Source organism: Camelina sativa, chromosome 14, assembly GCF_000633955.1.
Source record: "Camelina sativa cultivar DH55 chromosome 14, Cs, whole genome shotgun sequence".
In the NCBI taxonomy this organism is placed as follows: Eukaryota; Viridiplantae; Streptophyta; class Magnoliopsida; order Brassicales; family Brassicaceae; genus Camelina; species Camelina sativa.
This window is the reverse complement of record NC_025698.1, coordinates 1384816-1394024: the sequence shown is the minus strand read 5'-3', so window position 1 is coordinate 1394024 and position 9209 is coordinate 1384816. Positions and strand designations below refer to the sequence as shown.

At 34.4% G+C, this 9209-nt stretch overlaps 1 pseudogene; it reads left to right on the top strand.

Annotated features, from left to right (window-relative positions):
- Positions 8292 to 9209, top strand: part of LOC104738904 — a 4511-nt pseudogene continuing 3593 nt past the window's right edge.

Genomic DNA, 9209 nt, shown 5'->3' with positions numbered 1-9209 from the left:
ATTTTGAATCAAGCGGCTACGGATAAATTATTGTGAGAGGAGGCCAAGTCTTACTCAGTGAATTATCTGGATCCTCCGTCTTTTTCGGAGGACAGGGGTTCCTCTCCCCGATGTCAATTTGATGGTTCTTGGAAAGGTATAGATCCCTACCAGGGTTTGGGCTGGTGGTGCTGCAATGGAGAGCTTACAACGATCATGTTGGGAGAACGGAGTCACCGTCGGAGTATATCACCTCTACATGCAGAATCACAAGCGCTGATCTGGGCTATGGAGTCTTTACTGGTGGTTGGAGTCGATTGTCAGGCTTTTGAGACGGATAGCGTAGAGCTAACGGCGATGGTGCAGACGCTGGAAGACTGGTCGGCTTTTTCTAATCTGCTGGAGGATTTCTCATTGCTTCGAAGTTCCTATACCTCCTTCACCCTCACCAGGATTCCATGAGACGCTAATGTCAGAGCCGACTGCCTAGCTCGATCTTCACGATCTCTACCTTCAGAATCTACCTTTGTAAACTCGTTTCCTCCTGTTTGGGCAACCAATCTTGGAGTTCTATTTTAATATTTATAGTTTGGTTGGAAAAAAAAAAAAAATGATTTGTACTCCCTCCGTTTCATAATATAAGATGTTTTAGAGGTTTTTATTATTTATTTTATGCAGTCTTGTTTATGATTGGTTGAACTTTTTTTAAGTGGTCATTTCTTAATCTGCGTGCTTTAGTTAAAACATCCTATATTTTGAAACGGAGGGAGTATAATTTACAAAAAAAAAATAACAAGAAAAGGTTATATGACAATAAATATACAAAAAAACTATATACCCAAAAAAATTAAAAATTATATGACAAACAAAATATGTGGTATATCTAGTAACTAATTTTGTTAATACAGAAAATATATCAAAAGTAATATAATAAAAATATACCACCAAAAATTTTATGTGTAGTAGTTTTTTCATAAAACTATAATAAATATATATCTTTTCCTTTGAAAATCATTTTTAAACTTGTATTTTCACAGGTGGGGGTTTTAACTATTTTTTTTTTACTTATTTATAAGATTATGTCATTTAAAATATATGCAAGACATTGCCAACTATTAATTTGTTTTTAATAAGAAAAAGAATGGAAGAAAATAATAAAAATTCTATTTATTTACATGAAAGACATAATTAAAAAAAGTTGATTTTGTAAAATCAAAGGTTGGTTTTGTAAAATCAAAGAAATAGTTGGCAATGCCTTGGATATATTTCAAATGACATAATCTTATAAATAAGTTAATATATATATATATATATATATATATATATATATATATATTTAAAACCCCTACCTTTGAAATAACAAAATAAAAAATGATTTTTAAAAGGAAAATGTATATGTTTGTTATAGTTTTATGAAAATATCTACAACACATAAAATTTTGGTGGTATAGTTATATTATATTGTTTTGGTATATTTTCTGTATTAACAAAATTAGTTACTAGATACCACAAATTTTGTTTGTCATAAAATTTTTAATTTTTTTTGGTATATAATTTTCTAGTATTTTGTTTGCTGTTATATTTTGTTTTTACAAATTATACAAATCATTTATATTTTTTATTTATTTATCAAAAATACATAAAAGCAAAAAAAACATTATTGTTAAGAAAAAAAGAAAAAAAATATTTTTTTTTGAATATTTTTCTGGTCAACGCCGGTCAATACTGATTAACACCGGTTAACAATGGTCAACATCGGTAAACACTGGTCAATTAAACATCGGAGTTGAATGTTTATGGTGTTGTACACATAACCTATGTTTGTTTATGGGTGTCCTTATATAATGACAATAGTTCATGTAGTTAACAAAACATTTATATTGTTTGTATGTGTTAGCCTATACTTCATGTAGCTCGCAATCATTTTTCCAAATTTGGCGAGTGACTAACCAATGCACATAGTCTTAGAATATTTAAATGTGTTAGACCGGTTAAGGAACCAATTAGTACATGAAGAAGCTGATTTAACCGGTTTTGCTGATGAGCTTGAGACGATATAACTAAATGCTATAGGGACAAGAAGATCATGACATTACTGAACCACAGCAAGAAAAATAAAGATACCGATTATTCCCCTGGCGCATGCGCATATCCACGACAACAACGTACGTCGAATCAATGTTCATTCGGTTTCCTAGTTTTTTTTTAAATGTATGTTCCTTTATAGCCCAACTGTTCATCAACCTCCTGCCTACACCATCGCGACATGCTGTTTTAGCTATATTATACTCTCTGCGTTTGAAAATATAAGATGTTTTAAAAAAGTTTTTTGTTTTATAATATAGGATGTTTTCAAGTTTCTATGCAACTTTTAGATTAGTTTAGTATTTTATATTATGCAATATTATTTATGATTGGTTAAACTTGTTAAAAGTAAAGACTTCTTAATTTGCGTGTTTTAGTTAAAACATCCTATATTTTGGAACGGAGGAAGTAGTTCACTACACAGAAACAAAAACAAAAACAAAAACAGAGCTTGCGTTGCCTGTAATTATATAACTAAATTAATAATTACTTTTTTAGAAAATAGTCTAAGAAATTTTTAAGAACAGGAAAAGAAGCCAAGATTTCGTTTCACTAACTTTAATCCTTGTGTCAATCAGAAAAGGTTTTAATATAACAAATTAGAATGATATTAATAAATGCATAAAATAGTTCCTAGTACTATATGTCTAGAATCTATTCCGAGTTCCTAGTAACCCTTTGGGCCTCGTACGCGCGTGTATATTATTTGTTCTGAGCCCTATACTCTTCATGCATGCATGTATCTCATATCTTTTTTTCCTTTTTATCGACTTTAACTAATCCTGATATCTTCTAGATTCTAACTTTATCTATGTACATATCTCAATTCTCAGATAATCTCATTACAATGTTTGATTAATTCTACTAATCACCGACAAAAAGAATTTCCGTATAAGGCCCATAATGTGGTCTATATATTAATATATATATATATATATATATATATATACATAGCAGCATCCTCCAACTTCAAAACTCGTTACAACAAAAGATTTGAGAGAGAGAGAGAGAAAGAAAAACTAATCTAGGAATTTATATACCTTAGGTCTTATTCGAATCCACGATATGGGGAAACCGTATCATCATCTGGTTGGAACACGTTTTGTTCCCAATGATCTAGGGCTGGTGAGGTTTCACCTTCGCAACATGGTGAAGAGGAAGCAGAGCAGTGTCGACATAACAACTATGGACGTCTACCAGGCCGAACCGTGGCTTCTTCCTCACGTAAGCAATCGTCTTTTCAAGAAGAAGGAATGGTACTACTTTGTTCCGAAATTTCGTCACTACAAGAAAACAAGCTGTTTGGGACTCCAAAAATCGTCCTAAAATGGTCGCAAATGCACTATATATGACTATTTTGTGACTGTTTTGAATAGTCGTTAAAATTTGGTCGCAAAATTTATTGGTCCCGATATAGTCACAAAATACTGACCACTATGTGACCTCATTTTATGTCTTAAATTTGCGACTACATTAAGATCAATATGTAGTCATATATTCCTGACCCTTTTGCGACAAACTACATAAAAAAAAGTAAAAAAAAAATATAAAAATTTATACAAGAAAATGAAATTAAAAGTAGTTTTTATTTCTTTCGTAAATTCATTATATATATACAATATATCTATATAACTATATCTATAGATTGGCAACTGCCGGAGATGTATTATTACAGCGACGGAGAACAAAACGGTGGCGGCGACCGGAGTGCCAGAGATGCGACTGTGCAGAAATCGAGATGTATTGATGGTGAACTGGCAGAAGATTCGAAATGTAGTGGTGGTGGTAAACGGTGCGAGCAACCACCATCATCTCCGACATCGTTGACACTGGGATCTTCAGATCCACCACCTCTGACGTCGTCGTTGACAATAGGGTCTTCAGATTCAACACCTCTGAAGTCGTTGTTGACACTGATTCTTCAGATCTGTGGTTGAGACCTAAAGTACAAATCAAATAAATAATTAAAACACATAGAATTTCTCCAGATCTATTCTCAGCAACGATGGGTTCAGAAACAGATTAAGAACGGAGAGAGAAAAAGAGACAAACTTGTTTCCACCGTCTACACTGACGCGGTTGCTGTATTAGATCCGACGGCCGGTATAGAAACCACGTTTAACTCTGCTCCTTTGGTATCTTCAGAGGAGAAGGCGACAAAGAGAGAAGATGAGGAAAAGAGAGAAAACAAAAATTGATTTTCTTTAGAAAGAAAGGGAAAGACACGATGAGTAGAAGGGAAGGAGAAAAGAAGATGATTTCTGTCCGTTGGATTGACTTCATCAATGGTGGATAATAAACTAATGACAATCTTTGCCATTTAAGAATAGCCAATGAGAAATTTTCCCCTTTTTTCTTTGATAAATTTTGGTAATTTGATTTCATTTTATGTTATAATTTAGATATTGGGGGTATGGATTTATAAAGTATTAGAATTGATTTAGATTTAAATTTTGATCTATTAGATTTCAATTAGATTTATAAAGAAAACATTTTGGTTTTTTTTAAAGTGATGGATTTCTGTTTTTTATATATATATATATATATATATATATATATAAGAGTTACATTATTCGAGTTTTATAATTATGATTAAAATAAAAAATGACTAGCAAAAATTGGTAACAAGCATTCAAAAGCACTTATAGTCCAAACTTATTATACATATAAAATTTTAAGTTGAAGGGCCACAAAGATTTACAAATGATTTTACAACTCAGATTAGAATTCTCAATGTAATTAGAAATTACATAAAAATCACAAATATTACATAAAAATCACATGTAACACTTATACATGTTATATATGTAAGTTGCAAATATATTTTCTAAACATTGGAAATTAAAGTGTTTTGGGTATTAGAATGATTGAGTGTCTAAAATAGTTCATATCTATGTAGAAACAAATAACTTAACATATTTTACAATTCTTTATTGTTGAATATATAAATAAATTCGTTAGGCCTTGGTAAAAAGTAGCAAATTCGTCACAATCTCATGTGTTAGTAGCAAAGTGGTGGCAAACTAGTCGCAAATATGTGACCGTATTAGTACAATAGTCGCAAAGTGTAACTGTTTTGTGACCTTATTCTATGAATCACAAACTTATACATATCAAATTTTAAGTTTAAGGGCCACAAAATTTTGCAAATGATTTTACAAGCACTCATATTAAGAATTATAACTACTATCTATGAGTGTAATAAGTAAAAACTTGATATAGTAAGTAAAGTTAGAAATTACAAAACAATCACAAACAAGATATAGAAATCACATGTAATACTTATACATGTTATGTAAGTTGCAAATATTTTTTCCTAAACATTTGAAATTATATTTCTTTTTGATATAATGATGATTCATTGTCTAGAGTGATTCATACCAATGTAGAAATAAATACATTCACAAATTTTATAATTCTTTATTGTTGAATATACATAAACAATTATTAGAAGTTAGTAAAAAGAAGCAAATTCGTCACAATCTCAGGTGTTAGTAGCAAAGTAATCACAAAATAGTCACAAATAATTAACAAAATAGTCTCAAAATGTGACCGTTTTGCGACACTATTTTGTGAGACAAACAAAAAAAAATTAAAGCCTCCAAAAAGGAAAAGAAAAAATATATGATTCGGCAATCACTCGTAGAATTATAAAAAATATTTCTTAAATTAATGAGTAAAAAATTGATATAAAGAAAATACCTAAAGTCACAAATAAGTAGCAAATTTGGGACTACTTTTGTGACTGAAACTCCCGACCATAAAAAGCGTCTCTAATTCGTCACAATTTACGATTATTTTAGGATTACAATGATATAGTCTTATAATAGTCTTATAATAGTCACAAATATGAGACGATTTGGAGACTACAACTGTTTGTAGTAATTTTGGGACTGTTTTGCAACCATTGTTTATGTAGTCTTCTATTAGTTATAAATTCGTCCCAAAAACGTTACAATTATTTGTGACCAAAAAAAGAGTCATAAACTGTAGTCTCAAACTGCATGTTTTCTTGTAGTGCGTGACAAGAGACCAAGCCGGAGTGTACCAGGAAGAGGAGGAAGCAAAGCTGGCGTTTGGAGAAGCGGCGTCACGAAAACAGATATCAAGGACGGAAATAAAATCATTGGTTACAAGAAGCTTCTTACGTACCACACCATAGTGAATGGAGAAAAGGAGAAGACCGAGTGGCGCATGACCGAGTATTCTCTTCACGGAGTTGACGAGGGCTTCCAAGATTTGGTCTTGTGTCTGATCCGAGACAAGACAAAGACGAAAGTGGACAAACGCATTAACTATGTTCCTCAAACTCAGACTCAGCCTCGGCCTCATTCGCAACATTAACTTCAGCCTCAGCCTCAGGTGGCGGCGGAGAACACCAACAACATCCTACCGAACCAATTAGTGCATAAAGAGGCTGATTTTACCGGGTTTGCTGAGGAGCTTGAGACGATAATGCTAGAGGGACAAGAAGAACGTGACGCTACTGAACAACAGCAAGGAGAAGAGATACCGCAGATCCACGACAACAACAACAACGTCATGATGTCGAATCAACAAGTGCAAAAAGAAGCTGATTTAACCAGTTTTGCTGATGAACTTGAGACATNGGGACAAGAAGATCGTGACATTAATGAACAACAACAAGAAGAAGAGATACCGATGATTCCTCTGGGGCAGATCCACGACAACAACAAGAACGTCATGATGTCGAATCAACAAGTGCAAGAAGAGGCGGCTGATCTAACCGGTTTTACTGATGAGCTTGAGACGATAATGCTAGAGGGAGATGGTGACGCTACTAAACAAGTGAAAGAAGACGCTGGTTTAGCCGGTCTTGCTAATGAGCTTGATATGCTGATGCGAGAGGGAGAGAAAGATCGTGTTATTCAACTGCAACAACAACAGTTATACGAAGAGACGCAGAGCGGCAACAATGATGTGATACCGACTCCTCCTCCGATGAACAACAACAACAACGGCATCATGATTAGGCTAGGGGGACAAGAAGAACGTGAATTTACTCAGCAGCAACAAAAACAACTAGAAGAAGTGTTACCGATTCCTCCTCCGATGCACAACAACAACAACAACGACGACGACGCCATGATGAAGTGGAGGCAAGAATTGATTGACATAGAGGAATTCCTGATGAAAGATAACGAAGGCGAAGACGTCACCGAACAAGAAGAGCGATTTCAACTGCTGGTGCAACCGATTTATCAAGCTCAAGAATGGAGTCAACTCGTGGGTGATCAAGAAGATGATACGATGATGATGATAGACAATCCTAACAATGCTCAAGCGTTAGGGAATTATGAGTTGATTGATATATATAGGAGAAGGAATAGTAGTTCAAGCCACTCTTTATCATATCTGGAAGCAAAGAAACAATGTCCTGCACAACCAACTGTCCCTGCCCGTGCAAGAAGTTTTTAAGCTCATCGATCGTGACGACGTCAAAAACATCATCACCGCAAGAAAACGGAGGAGAAAACTCAGAAGTCTAGTGGAGTTGTGGCTGCGATAAACCATCAATATCTTATCCCAACTTGTTTTTTGTATCCTTGTTTTTAATCTTATCCCAACTTGTTTTTTGTATCCTTGTTTTTATCTTTTTTTGCCAAGGATTCAAAATACATTAAATCTATATATTTTGTAAAACCTGATTGTTCATTTATATGATATTTACAGTTTAGCAAAAAAAAAGAAAAAAGAATACTAAATATGCATATGATGTTGTATTTTATTATGTAACTCGGGTGAAGTATAAATAGTAGATTTTCCGGGGTAAAAATCCCCGTCGAGATGTAGGGTTTCCATATTGAATACCTGAACTCGTTAAAGTCTTTGCGTTTTTTTTGTTTTTTGTTTTTTTTTTACGTTTATGCATTTCTTCTGATTAATTACGTACGAGCGATAATATATAGCATCAACCTTGAGTTGAGTACCCATTAACATTATTAACATCAAAACAAGACTTGTTCTATAATCCCTCATCCCAAGATACAGGAACATTAATCAAAACTCGAGTTATGGCAAGCCTTTGCGAGATCATAAAACAGATGAATGCAAATAAATGCAAGAGAGATATGATTATACGTAGCAATATGTTTGGTAAAAAACAATTTTATTGGGCCTTTATTTTGTCTTTTATTGGGCCTTTAGTTTTCAGTTTTTTACATTTTTTACCTTGTAAAAACAAATACATATACACAATTAAAATTTCATATCATAATTAAAAGCCCAATAAAAATGTATTTTTTATCAAACATAATGGTGGAGGTTGACTTGTGGGGGTTGGGGCACATGAGGGAAAGAGAGAGGGAGCGTCTGATCTAATTAGGTTTGTATGTACTTTCTTCACTTGCCCGGTGGGTTTAAGACAAGCCGTTCCTTTATAAAAACAAAGCAACTCATTTCCTCAAAGCTCAATCACATAACACCATGGCTCATCTTCAACCTCCTAACGTCATCGAGACCACTCACATCTCTCCCCCAAAAGGCACCGTTCCATCCACCACTCTTCCTCTCACCTTCTTCGATGCCCCATGGCTCAATCTACCACTCTCCGAGTTTCTCTTCTTCTTCTCTTACCAAAACTCAACTGATTGTTTCCTCAAAGACATTTTACCTAACCTCAAACAATCACTCTCCATTACCCTCAAACATTTCTTCCCATACGCCGGCAAACTAATCATCCCGCCTCGTCCCGATCCTCCCTACTTACGCTACAAGGATGGTGAAGACTCTCTTCTTCTCATTGTTGCAGAGTCCACTGGAACAGCTGATTTCAATGATTTGAAAGCCGATTCTGCTAAAGATATCAGAGTGTTGCATGGCGTCATGCCAAAGTTACCTCCACCTCATGTCTCTCCAGAAGGAATTCTGATGCGGCCAACGAGGGTGATGCAAGTCACCATCTTCCCTGGAGCCGGAATCTGTATAGGCAACTCAGCTACTCATTTTGTAGCAGATGGAGTCACCTTCAGTCATTTCATGAAGTATTGGATGACATTGACCAAATCCAAGGGCCAAGATCCAGCTGCCACGCTTCTTCTACCCTCTCCGCCTGATCACAGCTGCAGAAACATGATCAAGGACCCAGGCGAGGTAGCTAAAGGACACTTGGAGAGGTTTTGGAG